The sequence below is a fragment of the Podarcis melisellensis genome (assembly GCF_964234715.1).
Source record: "Podarcis melisellensis genome assembly, chromosome: 3".
NCBI lineage: Eukaryota > Metazoa > Chordata > Lepidosauria > Squamata > Lacertidae > Podarcis > Podarcis melisellensis.
This window is the reverse complement of record NC_138530.1, coordinates 69,420,166-69,437,955: the sequence shown is the minus strand read 5'-3', so window position 1 is coordinate 69,437,955 and position 17,790 is coordinate 69,420,166. Positions and strand designations below refer to the sequence as shown.

Sequence of the window (17,790 nt, the reverse complement as noted above, 5' to 3'; positions counted from 1 at the left end):
GACTCCAAAAGTAGAACAGCATGTACTATTTTTCTGGGCTTTTTTCTGTACTCTTTTTAAATTGGACACATATACATATGTACACACACAGACACACACACACACAGACACACACACACACACACACAGAGAGAGAGAGAGAGAGAGAGAGAGAGAGAGAGATGTAACATTATACGTAACATTACATTTTCTCATTTAAATCTTATAATCATAATCTGTTTTCCTTAAAAAAAAAATCCAGTTTCTTAATTTGTTGCACCTGAGTAAAGGTTGATTTGAGGGAGGGGAAGGCTGCAATTGAACAAGTTTCCAAAACCTTTGGGTGTAATATATTGTAGTGCTGAGTCTCTCATTCCCCCAGTGTATGGATTTTTCTTACCACAATGGAACATTCTCCCTGTCTCCTCTCCCTCTCCCCGTTCTTTAGAGCAGATTTGAGGAGGGTGCAGGGTGCATGCTGGGTGAGAAAGTGGGGAAGGCCCTATTGCAGAAGTGGAAATCATTTTATTGGCAGGGTATGGTAGCTGAATACCACTCACACCTCTTCTTTTTTGCTAGTATTATATGGAGGCCACCTCCAAAGCTTTGCTGCCAGTTTATTAGCTATGTTTATTATTCTACTTTATGCAGACCAGTGGCCAGCAACCTGCAATGTCATATCAGACCTCGGAGTCTCACATTTCATTGGCACCCTTGTGAGACGGCAAAATTTGGTGCCCACCACCTCTTGAACTCCTTTCTAAATCATAAGCATGGCATCCCCTGTGGCGCCTGCAGGGCTCCAATCCTAGCGTTACCAAATTAGTTGTGCTCCCCTAAATTTGCCTCTGATCATATCTTGAACATGTGGTTAGTGAGTTGTTGGTGCTCTGATTCAGAGCTCCAGTTATCTGTTACACAGTAGTCCTAGAAATGCCCTTAGCCTATGGCCCAACCCACAGCAGACCAAGCTTCAGAAGTGAGAAGCCTCTCTTCTGCACTCTCCTTCCAAACTCAGTAGACTAGTTCAGATGATATTTACTGGCTGGTCCAGTGCAGTGAGGCCACACCTCTGCATGTCTGGAGTTGGCCTACATGTAAAATACAAGAAAAATATTTGAAGAATCAGTTGACTGACAGAGCCTAAACTGAGGAAATGGTACACATAGGCTGACTTCAGACATTCTGTTTCTGTGGGGAAGGCAGAAATGGGACCAGTGTGTGCCATGGCCAGGGGAGACAATCATGGAAGTTTTTGTCACCATATTCTTGTTAGTCTTAATTTGTCAGGTTCATGAAGGTACATGCATGAGCACAGAGGTGAAATGGTTGTGAGCAGTGGCAATGGAAAGCAGTAGAAGTTCTATGCAGACTTTAAATATGAGTGACTCATGTACAACAGTAGTCACTGGTGATAATACTATCCCTGCTATGCTGATTTAAACACACACAGAGAGAAAATTATGGCTAAAATCACACAAAAATGCTTTAATAATCACGTGGGAATCTTCAGTTAATTATAACCATGTTTCAGTTAATTAGTGCCACCTCAAGTGGTTCGTTTTCCAGTTTAAATATCACCACACACTCCTTTAGCTAATGCAGAAGGGACCTTCGCCTCTCCTGAATACTGGTTCATACTGTCCTGTTACTAGACTGTGATGAAATCCCATGATAAGGCATGAAACCCTGCCTTTCTACATTACCAACCCACCTGTACCTCTGCCTCTAGTAGCACAAAACGATTGCCTTATCTATAAGGCAAGCATTCATGTCAATTTCAGCATTGCAATGCATTCTAAATTTCTTTTATAAAATGAAAACATTACTGTTTACTCCATTGGCCTTTTAAACACACATCTTTCATGTGAATCCCCTCTCCTGTCACAGCTTTGAGACCCTCCTGCTCTCTTTCAGACTCCTAGGATTTGCTGACAATGGTATTCACTGGCTCTCTCTCTCTCTCTCTCTCTGCCTTCCCAGTAGAGAATTTTCAAATGCTGTTTGTGACACACAGCCTGATCCTATGCATTTTTATGAGCAAATATGTGCCACTCAGTTCAGTGGAGCTTTCTCCCAAATAAATGTATATGATTGTAGCTTTAGTTGTTTACAGTTCTGTAGATGAATGTCGGGCTCTTGTGGACTAGAAGGTCCTTTTGGTCCCTTCAAACTCTACAATTCTACGATTTTATGATTCTCTGACTTGCAGTTCTTGTCCCCTGCCCCATTCCTTTGGCTACAGAATTCCCTTTCACTCCCTGAAGGAATTCCTTTATTTTGACATCAGATTCAGAAATCTAGATACACAAAGGATTCCCCCCCCCCTTTAATGCTGGGAGACTCTACCCCAGGATGCACAAAGTGGTGGTTTGTAGCTGTATGGTGCTAAGTTTCACACACTGATGAAAATTTACCAGCCAAATGTTTGACTATAGTCCTCCGGTTACAGATAGGTAGCCGTGTGGTCTGCCATAGTCAAAACAAAAAAAATTCCTTCCAGTAGCACCTTAAAGACCAACTAAGTTAGTTCTTGATATGAGCTTTCGTGTGCATGCACACTTGGTATCTGAAGAAGTGTGCATGCACACGAAAGCTCATACCAAGAACTAACTTAGTTGGTCTTTAAGGTGCTACTGGAAGGAAATTTTTTTGTTTTGACTATAGTCCTCTGCTTTGTGTATTTGTTTAAGAAAACCTCTTCACCATACCTATTCATCTCCTTCCTGGAGGGACATAGGGGGAAAAGGAGACAGATACTCACATCCTCTCTTAGTGAGCTTCCTTTTCCATGCTATAACTCAGAATTAGGTCAACCAGCCTGTTTCCAAAATATCACACTGATTTCTGAACAATTTTACAGTGATGTTGCCTGAGTGTCTCTGCACAGGTATTCTGAAGGGGAAGAAAGAAAATAATAGAATGATCTGCTGTTGGACATTATTTTTAGCTTTTAAATAAATCTGTCATGCCATTTGAAGCTCAGCCTAATGACAATAATTATATGGGCTCTGAAGAAATCCGATTAGGTGAGCTAGGAAACCCATAGCAACTATTGTCGCTCATTTTCTTGTATGACAGGGTTGTCATTCTGGTAATTGCTGGAGCATATGCTTGATGACTGCTTGAACTTAGAACCTTTTTCTTTGAAAAAGATCTGCAAAGTTGGAAACTGACTGAAAGTCACAGCTAACATATTGAATCTGATAGCACTGTGGTACATCAGAAGGCCTATATTAACATTGCTATAAAAAAACCTACGCAGTTCAGCTGTTGACATGTATGGAAAGGAGATGTGAGGAAGAAGGATTTGAAGCATACAAAAGAAAAATATTTTAAAAGAAAACTAGTAGTGAAATGCTATGTTACTTATCAATAGAAAATATGGAGCTCAAGGACTAGGAGTACGACAATGGATTAGTACTTCCTCATCCCCTAAAACCAGTAGCCAATGAAATGGAGTGGAGCTGGGATGTGCAAATGACAACACAACCATGTCCCATCACAAACTGCATGCTAGCACAGAAATATAGGGGTGGGTGGAGAGAGATGTGGTTCAGCACTATCAGGATTTTTGACCTATACTGTTTGCATATGAAAGTGCCAAATGATATCATACATGCATGAACTGGGTCAGATATATTTAAAAAACTGTAACAAAAATTATTGACCGGACTCACCCTAGCAGAAGCCAGCACAAGGACTCCTGCTAGCGCAATGGGTCGTTCTCCCTTCTCTTCCCCTGCAGGCAAAGTTCTGCCAGGCAGCTAGAAATGTGTTTGCTGACAGACTACGTTGAATTCTACCCATGATCTCAATTGTTCCCATAGGCACACAATGCTGAAAGGTGTTTCATATGCAAACAATTTAGATTAAAATAACACATGATGCCATTGCTGAGCCACATCTTTCCTCTCCCCCACCCCCCACAATATTTCCCTGTCTGATATCTATTCTGAGAGTCAACTCACCAATTCTAGAATATGGTGAGTGTGAAGTGTAGGAGGGTGAGACCAAGGAATGGCTTGCACATGCATGCTCCTTACTTGATGTCTGCAGTGATAATTGATGACTTGTATATGTAAATAAAACATCACAGAGCAAACATCACAGATTCTCAAGTGGAATCCATTTGAATGGAAGTAGAGCCATTCATTTCAATGTATGGAAATGCTTAATCACATTTCAACCCATGAATGTGGAAGAGAACCCTGGATCACCCCGATTCACCAGGTTATTCACCCGCGCTCTCACACTTGGCCAATGCATATCCCTAGTATAGATGTGTGTGTGTATCCTATATCACCAAAACTCCCATCAACCCCCAGTAACCTTCAAAGAAGCCAAACCTAGCTTATGTACCAGGAGCCCCCCAATATCTCTTACCACTTTGGAGATTTACTATTATGTTTTTGTTGAACCTCCATATTACTATACTTGTGATCTGCTGTAGTATTAATTGGATGTTGATGCTCCCGCCATCTTTTGTTTCTGCAAGACAAGGCTCTTAGTGGGAAAGGTTGCTTCCTGAGCCCTTGGAGAACCACTACCAATAAGAGCATACTAGGTTAGATGGATCAGTGGCCTGATTCAGTATAAGGCAGCTTCATATTTATAGTTACATTTCCTTGGAACTCATTATTTTATTAAATACAGCTTTTACTGTTTCTCCATCAGTAACGGACTGATGGAATTTCATAACTCCAGCAAGAACAATGGGATTATATAATTTCCTGGTGTTCAATTGCTCATGATGAATGGGGAAAAGCATGAAATTGGGGAAATGAGCATGCAGAGCTCATTTTCCAGGGTTGCTTGAAATGCAGGCATGAAGAGGAATTGTGCTGCTCTCTGTCCCTCCGAGTGTAGGAGAAACACTGGTATTCACAACGCTTGATGGCTGCATCTGTAGAGAGGAAAGATCATAGTGTGCATCCCAATAACCACTAGATGAAAGTGATTTAAGAAAAGGGTAACTTAACAGTTGTGGGACGCAGGTGGCGCTGTGGGTTAAAGCCTCAGCGCCTAGGACTTGCCGATTGAAAGGTCGGCGGTTCGAATCCCTGCGGCGGGGTGCGCTCCCGCTGCTCGGTCCCAGCGCCTGCCAACCTAGCAGTTCGAAAGCACCTCCGGGTGCAAGTAGATAAATAGGGACCGCTTACCAGCGGGAAGGTAAACGGCGTTTCCGTGTGTGGCTCTGGCTCGCCAGAGCAGCGATGTCACGCTGGCCACGTGACCCGGAAGTGTCTCCGGACAGCGCTGGCCCCTGGCCTCTTAAGTGAGATGGGCGCACAACCCCAGAGTCTGTCAAGACTGGCCCGTACGGGCAGGGGTACCTTTACCTTTACCTTTAACTTAACAGTTAGCTTTTCTAAGTATATCCACTCAGAATAAGGCCTCTTGGGTTTGATGGAACTCAGCTAACTGTGCATAGCATTTCAGCCTTAACGGCTGTATGGCTCTATAGTGGCAGCCATCTTTCCCCTCATACATCGATTCTGAAAGGAATGGCATTTTGACACATCTCATCAGTCTCACAGGCATTTGCAATCCTATTTTAATGCAAGTGGTTGGTGGTTTGTGACATTTGAAGGTCTGGCGTCAACATCTGAAGCAGCCCTGTTCAGGGAAGTTAATACCCAGTCAGATGGGCGGGGTATAAACATTAGTAGTAGTAGTAGTAGTGGTAGTAGTAGTTGTAGTTGTAGTGGTAAATGTCACATTTAACGCTCATGTTATTGAAGGAAAGGCAAATATATTGATAGAGTCATTGTGCAGAGAGGACTGCATCAATAGTGCTTTGCCAAAGATTCCTGCAGCTTGAGGCTCTCAATGACATTACTGAATGACTAATAGATAAAATACGGATGACTTATGTATTAATTTCTCATTATTGTGAAAAGGGAGATTAACCTGACTGACATTTTAACATATACTTCTTACAAAGTGAAATATTTATTTGTATTCCCCTTCTTTCCTTATATTCCACACCAAGAAATGACAAAGAAAAAGGGGAGGCCAAATTCATTACCTTTCCCCACATTTTTCAAATGCATGTTTTACATGTTTTTTTGTTCACTTATACTGGTCCAAGCATCAGCTACATGGTGTCAAACATAGAATACACATGCAAAAAATAATCTAGGAAAAATATTTTTGTAGCAGTTGGCCACTTAACACAACCCCTTAGTTCAGCATACGCTGCCAAGGTTTCATTATGGTCAACAAAAATCTAAAGGTATATTTTGCTGTCTTCCTGCCTTACATTCACCGAAGGCAGAGACTCCTTCTAGAGTCAGCAGGATTGCAACACACAGAGACTGCTGCTACACTGGACGAACTACTGCTGTGTTGACATGCTCTGTCATAGGGAAAGGGGCAAAGGTAAGGCATCCATCAACACAAAATCTGAGAAAGAGAAGATCACAACCATGCACTGAATTATTATTTTTTGGTCAATCATGCATCAAATATTGCAGTCCTGCTTCAGGAGAACTGGTTTAATCCATTCACAGGATTAGTAGGACAGTCTTCAATTCTCTGAATGGATTAAACCAGTTGCCCTGGAGGGAAAGTCGTGAGACTTGAAATATGTCGGGCCAATAAATAACTTCTGTTTATTTATTTTAAATTCACAACAATGTCATGTGAAAAATTCCTTCCCTCACAAAGGGTCAATAAACCGTTTTCTACACACTACCCTCTCCCTCCATTTTTGTGCTGCATCACAGAGAGGCATTTTATCTCTTAACAAAGGACTTTCTGGACCTTACACAGGACAATCGGGGAGGCATCTCCCCATTAGGCTCTATACCCAGCGTAGCTGCTGTGCATAAAGATAGTAATCTGCATGCTGAAAGTGACGGGGAGACGGAATGAGGCTGCTGGACAGTCCTGTTCCTTCATCTGGCATTTTTAAATCTTGCCCTTCACTGCAAAATATCCTTTCTGAGGCAGAAAGGGGTTCCGCAGGAAGTAAATCCCAGCCCACAATGGAGCGTGTAAGCATAGCACAGGCCTATCAGGGGATATTCAGAAGGAGGGACTGATAAGAACGCAAGAGTTCAAACCAAGGGTTAATTTTGCCCAGCATCTTGTTTATTGTTAAGTTGTGGGCGAACATATCAGACGACACAGCGATTCTTCAAACAGCTCTTGTTTATTCACAGGCCAGAACAGAACTGAACTGAAGGGTTCAGCCGGCCTGCTTATATAGAGCTCCACTAGAACGCAACAGTAACAATTTTCTATAACTATCCAATCACTGAACGTCGCTTTCAATCCCTTATTTGCATATGTGGACCTGAGTGAAAACTATCTACAGTATCCCCCTGCTGGCCCAGGATGAGAACTTCAGTACATAACATTTATAATAAAGGCCAGCCAGATGCATCAAGGAAGCCACCCAAGCAGGTTATGAAAACAATATACTCCCCAGTGTTTGCACTCAGCAACTGATATTCATTGTTATACTGCCTTTGAACATGGTCCTCTATAGCCAGCATAGCTAGTAGCTATTGATACTGTTGATTGTTCCTGGTTAATTTTAAAACACCATCAAAGCCACAGCATGCCCCCCTTCATAAACCAGTCTTTCATGCATTAAAGAACGGGAGCAGGGTCTCATCGCAGCTGGAGTATTAAAAAACTTATGAAACAAACACCTGTCTAAAGGTTTTTGCTGTATGGTGAAACACCACGAAAGAGCAATAAAGAGGGAGATCTTCTCAGACAGACTTCACATGGTGAGTGGGAGCTGAATGTGCATAGATTTCCCTTTCAGTTCTTTGGCTCAATGCACACATATGACCCAATGAGAGAGAGAGAAAAGTTAACTTTCCATTTCCTTCGTACTGTGAGACCATAGTCGTCATACAATGTTCATTTGAGGAACCGCTTTCAAAATTCCAAGAGTACATTTCTTACCATTATGTGTTGAATTTCAGCAGCAAATTGAAAATACTGACATGAGAAGTATTTAGACATTATCCGTTACTTAATATGAGAAACGTTCGCCTTTTTATTTTAGTGCCAAATAAGACTCGCAATGAATCCTGTACCAAAGTGACCTAAGCAAGATTAATATAATCCTAGTTATATCTGCTTCTTGTGGTTGACTGCCTCTTGGGTCATATAGTCGATGAAAACAGCTATTTTAAAACGTGTTTGCTTATGTTTAATTTTAATATAATTATCATGTACAGTTTCTGAATGCTGCCACAGTCACTTGAACATTCATTATTTATGAAACTGCATCTAAATTATATTTAAAGCTTTGATCTTCAAAAGACTTAGAAAGCAATCTGGCTTCTTTGTTGTTTTAGCTGATCGTTTTTTAATGAAACCTCTATCTCACCACTCTTATATTCAAAAACCTAGGATGTTACTATGTTGCAGAAATATTTGTGTATTTTTTCCCCTTCAGAAATACTCATTGAAATTAGTAGGTTTCTAGGGCTATGATAATGCTCCACCACCCACCATCCTGTTCAGAGGAGAATTTGAAGGAATATGATAGTTTTTGCTTTGTTTTTTAGGTGGATGATATTTTTTTAAAAAAAGGGTTTGTATGCTATTGTTACTTTTTTGAATTTTATGTAAAGTTTTTTCAACTTTGGGGGCGGGGGGACTTTTTTCAGTGGCTATTTCAGTGCTGTATTTGGCCAGCTTATAAAGTAGGACAGGGGAGTTTTAATTAAAGGACTGTCTCTACTGCTGTGAACCCCACCACACATGAACCTTAACAAAAATCCCTAAAATTACCATTACTTTATGAGGGCATATGGGAGGCAAAGTAATTGTATTTTGCCACACACCATATTTGAGCCTGGAGTTCTTGGGCACTTTTTGAGCAGCTTTATGATTTGCATCTTCTGTGATACAGCACATATATTTGGTGGATATTATAAAAATTCTGCAGGGGTGATAATGTGTCAGTGGAAACCTGACATGGATCAACACTTACTATATTTGGGCCAGAATAGTTAAAGTCACTTCTTTTGGTCCTACATTATCTATATGTATTGTTTTCTTCTCGTTCCTCTAGACATCTTCACCATTTTGTAATTTTAAAAAATAAATTAGTTGTTTATAATTACCTTCATTGTAGTTTTTGTATGTCAGTTGCTATGGTCCTCAGAATTCTGGCTGCAGAGAAGTTTTGTTAAAGTCAGTGTAAGTCATCTGAAGTCAGTTTGAAGACTGACATGAACATTTCCTAAGAATGCTGGTATTTTATCCACTTTGGTCAATCATTGCATTATCTGGTTTTATGTAAGCAACTTACGGTACGTAATGTGGGATTTCATGACTATCTCTTACAAGAAAAACCTTAAATGCTACAAGATAATCCATCTCTTGTTTGTTGTCTCATGATCTACTTTCCTATATATAAAGAACAAGGTTACAAGGAGGACTTCCCCACTATTTCAGTGTATATGTAAGTGTGGGGTTATAATTCTTCTTGATAAATTTGGATGCAGATAATAATTATTCCACTTCAATTAATTTAGAATAAAATAATGTGGTCTTTACTATGCACCTTCCAAAGTATATCTTAATAACAGGATTCTTTATTCAATTTTCTTTATTGGACCTAGATTAATGTCACCTTGGAGCTGATAAATCTGCTAATGAACCAACGAAACAGCTTCTGACTCTGATAGTTCTTATTTACTAACCTGATTGGACTTTTGGCAGGTATAGAAACCACAGCATTTGCATTCCAGGAAACCAAATTTCTTGTTAAGTTTCAAAATTTCTATGGTAATAATGTTAAAACTGTATTGACCTTTTTTGAAAAATAAATAAATAGCACCATCATTTTAACATTCTATTCTGTAGCAGTGAGCTCTGAACAAAATCCCAAAAGAAACATAACAGAAATGTAGGAACTACATATTATTAATTTTATTAAAATCAAGAAACATCCACGAAACAAAAATTGGTGGCATGATATCTTGGTGATAACTGATTGGTCCACAAATATTACCATCTCCCAGTCTATTTTGGCAGCTCCAGAAAGTGTGAAAACCATGTGCAGAGGAACTAGGTTTAAATTTTAATTTTGTGCTTCATCTTCAGCCATGCCGAAATACAGTTAGCAGCAACACATGTTAATGACAGATAAGGGAATTGTTGCTTCTCATATAATTATGTTGCTCTTGCCATAGTGGAGTCTGGCAGCAGAGCCAGCCGTATCATCACATTATTAGGGTAGTTACTCTGTTTGACAAGAATCCATTTTTACACAGTCACAGAGGCATCTTTTGTGAGTTGCGCTTCTGGAGCATAAAAATACAGAATATTTTTTGCTGAACCTTATAATGTACTTTCCATACAAAATGCACTTTTATGTGTACAAACATACAGGGTTGACTCAGAATCAATCAAGAAGAATAAAATAAACATGTGAATCTCAACCTGTCAAAGAACGGGCAGAGCTGCTTTTCCATAGTGTTGTGCTTTGCCATGTTGGAATTTTACCTCATCTATCAGCTGTTTCGTTAAGTCCCCCATCCACCAGCAAGCCTCCTGAACTCTATTCATCAATTGCACTTAAGTTTTAACTATTAAGCTCACTTGCAACTATTAAGCTCACTTGCAAAGCAATCCACCACCACCACCATATTCCATTGCGCTGGCCAGAATTGGATGTGATAGGTGTGTTGCTCCACTTAACTCCACTGGCAGTGCTGGATTGCTTTGCAAGTGAGCTCCATTGAAATAAATAGGACTTACTTCCAAGTAAACATCTTTAGTGCATAGATAGGGGCAAGCTAGACTTAATGGGGCAGCCACATATATTTACTTATATGTCTGCCTTATTCCTTTATGCAGTGTACGGGAGGGGGTCTGTTTTACGCATGAAATGGAACGTGCCTCACCTTGCTGCGCTGCATTGGATGAATCACTTCAATATCAAAAGTGAACTGGGCTGGGAGAAAATTGCTTGAGGAAATTGGAGCAATAAGGTAAGTCAGGGGAGGGGATTGGTTTTAGATCTACACCATGTAAATAAAAAAAAGCTGCCACCTACCCTGCTTTATATGTAAATGGGACAGATGTGAATAAAATCTGCATAGTTGCCTCATCAAATCTAGTTTGACTGAGATTACGGGCAGATATTAGGGGACCTGCAAAGATGTGCATTTGAGCTGCATCAAAGAAAATTGTAAAAGGGAAGCATTTATGGTTTGCAATGTTTGCAGAATCTAAGAAAAAGAAGCGATGGCTAATTTCATTTTCACATACCTTGCTTTCAGCACAATACTGCACTCTGAATTTCATTTGATTCTTTATAATCACCAGTATTCTGACAGCTGATTAAAATTCAGAATTGGCTTCTCCTTGGAAAGTCATTTATATGTGGAACAGAAACAGGAAAACCAGCTATATACTGCTGTGAATCAATAACATTTTCATATATATGTAATTGTGAAAGTTGCTGTGGGAATTCACTGTCATCTTAATGGTGTATGAGAAATATATAATATAAAGCAATTGAAACAGTTTACTACTCAGAATCTCAAACACAGTCATTCTGTTCTGCATGTTCTGCAGGAAGAACAACGAACCTCTTCTGGCACACTGCCTCTTTAAAAAAGATAGCAAAGCTAATTGGAAATATGCTGCAAAAAGTATCAATGTGGCTAGCAGAAAAATAATACTGTATTAGAATAATGTATGTGCATCATGAGTAATTAAAAGTCTAGTTCCTAAACAGTATGTCTGGCCCTCCCAGCTTGATCTCCATGGGAAGCTTTATTTTAAGATGAAAGCAACAGAATTATTTTATTTATTCATTAATTTTTTATCCTGTAATTCTTCTAAGGAGCTCAGGGCATCATCATCATTTTCATTTTTAAGTCACCTGACTCAAGAAAGTCTAAAGGGAACTTACATAAAAAAGTGTTACATTTTAAATACAAGAGTTGCACACAAGTTTTTAAAACTTGAAAAGTTGTCATGTGCTTATTCTGAAAACAACAATAAAAAACTCTACCTCTCCTCAACAACATATAAACTGACCCAGACCCTGCGGCCATCATGTGAGACCATCCTTCATGTGACCCCCCTCTCACGAGAGGTCCAGAGGATGACAAAATGAGAACAGGCCGTTTCTGTGGTGGCTCCCCATTTATGGAAAGCTCTCCCTAGTGAAGCTTGTCTCATATCTTTGTTACATATCTTTAGGCACTATGTGAAAATGTTTCTCTATAACCGGGGCTTTGGCAAATTAAACAATCTATGGCCTTTGAAACTGTGTATGGGTAGGAAGGATTATTGTTTCGTGTGTTACTATGTTATGTATTTTTGTGTTTTTATATTGTAAACATGAAGGGTTGTATAGAAATTTAACAAATAATAATAAGCATGATTGCCATGAATTCCCCCCCCCCCCTCCAGACTGGTGCTTTATTGCAAAAAGTATTCTGTAACTTGTTCTTTTTTTTTTATAAATATTTATTAGAGTTTTTAGAAAAAAGAATACAATGATAATGAACATTATTGCTTTTTTTAAACAAAATTTCATAATATCCTTGAACTTCCTCACATCTCCCGCTCCCATTTACATCATTAATAAATTTTTGTCAAGCAAATTATCATCTTATTTCCAAATCTATAACCACTTACTTAAATACAATAAAATAATTCTCCTGCAAATTTGTTTCTCTTAATCTCTCTTATCATCAATTCTTGATCTATTTTAGTGATGGCCAATTATTTATAACCAAGCATCCTTCTTAACATTCCACTAAATCACAATATTTCTGCAAGTAAATCTTGAATTTCTTCCAATCTTCTTCAATCCTTTCTATGATTGCCATGAAAATTAATCCTCTAAAAATGTCCAGGAAAATAGTGAAAGACAGCAGAGTCTCTCTGGAAAAAGTGTCTCATAAACTGATGGAAAAAGAACTCTCCTCTTTCTTGTCAACCAGTCTTTCAGTTTCTACCAAAAACTTCAAATGACCTCAGGCTTTGGGTAGGCTCATATGGATCACATGGGAGGAGGAATTCCATAAAGCATTGGAGTCCTGAACTGTGCAGGGGTTTATAGCTTTAAACCAGCACTTTAATTTCAATCCGGGAACATTCTGCAAGCCAGTGAAGCCAGGCCAGAATTGATGTAATATGTCCACTCATTCAGTTCCTATTAACAAGCTGGTCACTGAGTTATGCACCAGCCACAGTTTCTGGACTGAAAGGGCTGTGAGCTCAGTTCCTGCACTAAAAACAAATTACTGGGATGAGGATTTATATGTCCACCTCACTTTCTCAGCCAATATTGGGCACGCAAGTGCAGCTGGTGGGCCTTGAAGTTCTAGGGCGGGAAACTAGACCTTGAAAACTTGAAGTCCGCCCATCTATGTCCTAGTTTGGAGCAGGTAGTCCTCTGCTTGAAGGTGTTTTCTCTTCAATGCCCATTTTAAAGAAAAAGAAGCATAAGAGAAGAGCAGGAAGGTCCTTGAAGATGCCCATCAACAGGGCACTGAGCAGGGACGCAAATCACCCATAGTCAACTATAGTGAGATGTAGTTATTTTTTCCTATTAAATTTAAACTAATTATTTCTAAATTTGCATCTATACATATAGCTTAGTACATGGAAATCTGATGCAAATACATGCCAAAATGGTGACATATTTACTTTCTATTTTGGTGATGCATATGTGGCCAACCTAAGACAAACCTGATGCAATAGAAGTGCTAAGGCAGAAAGGGAGGGGGGAGCCTTCTAATCCCTTCCCTATCTCTGACGCACACAAAGACACAGACAACACAGCATTTATAAAACTTTCAGACAACCAATCACTATTACAGTATAGTAAAACCCACGCTTTAAAAATTGATCCACTTAACAAATTTGATTAAATCTGAAATACCAGCATAGCAAACATCATGTCTCGCTGCCTATGGAAATTGATTCTTATGCACTGTTAAACATCTTGCTGGTTTTATAAAATCTACAAACTCTACAAGCTACCAAGTTCCCTGCTTCATTTTTGAAAAATGCCACAGCAGCTGTATATGTCATGCAACTTTGATGAAGAGAGAAAATGAGTTTCCTCCATTCGTAGAAGGAGAGTTGTGGCCATGGGGGGGACCTTACACTCACGGAAAGTCCCCTTTCATGAGCAGAACTCTCCTGCTCATGGAGCAAAAAGTTAGAATTCAATCCATTGTCTTTTGTAGATAGAAACAGAGCAGATGTTTTGAACCTTACACAAGTGATTTAATGTAATTTTCACTAGATAAAAAAATACCATTACAGGCTATAGTGGGAACATTTAAATGAAATACACATATTTTATTTCTTTTTATCTCAAGTCCTCATTGATCTTGCTTCAGCTGAGTTATCTATTGCTTTCCATTTTAAAACTTTGTTTTCAGATATTTCACTGGGAAAGCTCAGTGAGATATTTTATCTCACTCTCATTGGTGTCCTGGGGCTATCATGTAAGAAAGTAGCAGAAAACAATTTCAAGGGCAACATAAATAATGGGGATTGAATAAATTGAATAGAAGTGTCAACAACTTTATTGCAGAAAAAATACCTAGCTCTTGCACTTTTTTTTTTTAAAAAAAGTATATTCTACACATTATGGTGGGCAGTAAAGTTTCCAAATAGCATGTAGATTTTGCGGTGGTTTCTTCCATTTTATTGAGGGAGTTGCTATGTATTCTGGCATGTCTGAAGTGGAATATGAGGACACAACCTTCAACACTTGAAAATCTCATTAATTTTAATAGCAAGAGTGTGCCAATCAAAAACCTTCCGAGTCAGACAGGAATGCAAAAGTGTTTATCCACATCTAAAATCAAATTTCTACCTGCTCTGGTGTGACCTTTGCTAGCATTTTACCAAACTATGTTTCAAAAGAAGTCTTTATATGAACAAAGACACTGGTTTAAGAATTCCATGGCCATGGCCCCTGATGCAAACACAAATGTGCACATGCAGGTGTGCAGATGTCATTCAGCCTACTTTGGTCTACCCAGCCCCTTCTCTACCCTTGGGCTCTCTGCAAAGTGCTGCTGGGTTGCAGATATATGCAGCCAGGAGCAGCAGCATTGTGGACTTCCCTTGAACATCTAGACAGGCCTTTGGTCTGATCTGGCAGGGCTCTTAAGTTCTTATGTTTTTATACACTCTACCTTTAGCTTTGGTCCCTCAACAGACAGTCTTTGGTTTCTTAAAATTTAGAACTTACTTGGAACACAGTATTAAAAAAAAAAAAAAGCTTTCACCCAGAGCATCTTATTGCCCATGAAGCATTGCTGTTTTTCAAATAGATGGCAGTGGAATAAAAAATGATTTAAAGCAGCACCTTTCCCATGGCCTAGATCCCTCTATAACTTTTACTCATGAGTAAGAAAAGAAAAGAAAAATATTTTTTAAGAACATAAGATTGCAGCATTTGGGACTTTTGTTCAGAGAAAAGATGAGTAAGACATGATAGAAGCTTATAAAATTATGCATGGCAAGGAGAAAGTGGATAGAGAAAAGTTTTTCTCCCTCTCAGAACATTAGAACTTGTGGACATCCAATGAAGCTGAATGAAGATTGAGGATAGATAAAAGAAAGTACTTCTTCACACAGGGAGTGATGGCCACCAACTTGGAGATCTTTAAAAGAGAATTAGACAAATTCATGGGAGAGAGCGTTATCAATGGCTACTAGCCAACCAGGATATGCTCTACCTCCAGAATTGTGGGCAGCAATGTTTCCAAATACCAATCGCTGGAAACCTCAGGGTGGGAATGTGACCTTGCGTTCATGTTCTTATTGCTTGTTTCCCACGGGTATCTGTTTGGCCGCTGTGGAAACAGGACACTTAGCTAGATATGCCATTGGCCTGATATAGCAGGCTATTCTTATGCTCTTATGTTAAGCTATTTGCCACTTATTCCCAAACCACAGTTAACAGGAAGCAATAACAGGAAGGAGGAAATCTAAAGGCATGGAAGCCCTGACAGTATCTTTGATTCAAAATGGATAGGTTGCAACTGCAAAAAACAAATAACTAGATTGCATGCACATGAAAGCTCATACCAATAACAAACTTAGTTGGTCTCTAAGGTGCTACTGGAAGGAATTTTTTTTATTTTGTTTAGATTGTCACAAATCAGGTATGGGGAAAAAAATACAGGAGGAGAACAGAGAAAACACTGGACTGCAATGATTTGACAATTTTGGCTGAATTCCCTGAAAAAAGCAAGTCACCAAACCATGGCAATTCCAGAGAAAACTGCTAGTGTAGAAGAAATCTTTGTCCAGGTATTTTCCCAAGACAACTACCACTTACCATGCTTCTTTTTCCTGCTGAGTGGTAGCTCATTTTTTGTGGGAGAGAAATAGCCAGTGTCATGTTTACAAGCCAATTTGTTGTGAGCACAGATTTACTACTTGGTTCCCATCTAAAAGCATGCTCTGTGTAATCTGAAATTTGGCAGCGATAGGCAAGTAATGAAGTCCTTTTAAATCTTGATTGGTACAAATTCCAGAAAGTAACTAGTGAATTGATTGTTCTCTTGCTATAATGGTAGAGTATTTTAGTTTGAAAATGTCAATCAGAACCGAACCCTGACACTGCCCTGCTCCACCACCCAGTCAAGAGGACTAGGCACCTCATGTGTCACAACAGAGGCAAGAAACCTGAGCATCTGTACCAAAGTGTAACAGAACCACCAGCACAGACTTGCTGATGCAAATGGTATCCCCCCATTGAATTCCTCTTTCTCTGCCCATATTGCAGGTTTGGTATAACCACATACTTTGTAGCTGCCGGGACCTCAGTACAGAAGTAGGATACATTGATAATGTCTTCCTTTTACAAATAATCTGGTTCTGGGAGCTGCCATTTTAATTTCCCACAATGTTTCACAGTAATGCTATTTTGGGATTATTGGTTCACGAAAGCAATTGCATGGTGCTGTCACTAGGTAAGCCAGAAGGGACCACTAATGTAAGGGGGGTACAAAATGACACTTTATCTAGGGCCCCCTCAAACCTGGAGCTCTGCCATCATATATAGTTATGGAAACGTTTCTCCATTCCTTTCACCATTTCCAGACACTGCATGGCCAATAAATACATGGTGTGGTGACATCATTATACCCATTTTCAATATAAGCAGATGAGAAGGAAGTCAAATGAAACTTTTGCTGTTTTCATAAGCAAAACTATCAGCCGTCACCTTCCCTTCTGATCCGAGGTTAAAAGCAGTAAGCATATTTTCGAGAGGAATAAACTGTCAAAACACAATACTTTTTCATAGAATTATAGAGTTGGGCGGGCCCTGGAGGGCCATCTAGTCAAACCCCCTGCATTGCAGGAACCATAGCCAAATAATTCCTTTCCAGTGTTCATGAGGAGTGCAGATTTATGAGGAAATGTGTTCATGATTTGGACCCCACAAACATAATAGAACAGGAATGTCCTTCAGATGTTGCTTGGCTCCAAGCTCCATTAGCTTCAGCCAGTTTAGTCGATGGTCAGGGGTGATAGAAGTTAGAATCCAATGTTTGTAGGCCACTACATTGCTATCCTTGTAACAGAAGCAACCCTAGTAACATGGCAGTAATTTGGCAACACCACTGTGAAAGCAGGATAAAAGGCAGGCCATTGATCTGTGAAAATTACTTAGTATTAACAACAGCTGGACAAAGGAGACTTAAAATGCACCTTCATGTAGGGCCAGCAGCTAAATTTAATCAGTTATTCAGGGTAGGGGTGGTATTCTACAGTATGTGTCATGCTGAATGCAAATACATAGTTTGCTGCAAATGCAATCTACTCTTTTCC

The 17,790-nt window shown here is 39.5% G+C and overlaps 2 protein-coding genes across 9 annotated transcripts in view; one reads left to right on the top strand and one right to left on the bottom strand.

Annotated features, from left to right (window-relative positions):
- The window catches only part of HS3ST5 (heparan sulfate-glucosamine 3-sulfotransferase 5), a 137,892-nt gene that overhangs the window by 48,623 nt on the left and 71,479 nt on the right, over positions 1-17,790 (bottom strand). Inside the window, exon 3 of one of the 8 annotated variants that reach the window (XM_081905750.1) lies at positions 9,078-9,126. The exons of the other annotated variants lie outside the window; for them this stretch is intronic. The gene's annotated coding sequence lies outside the window, so the exon portion shown is untranslated. The remainder of the gene's footprint in view (positions 1-9,077; positions 9,127-17,790) is intronic. 8 annotated transcript variants of the gene reach the window in all.
- The window catches only part of LOC309366315 (uncharacterized protein), a gene marked incomplete at its 3' end in the record, with an annotated part of 76,432 nt that overhangs the window by 12,319 nt on the left and 46,323 nt on the right, over positions 1-17,790 (top strand). The window lies entirely within an intron of this gene.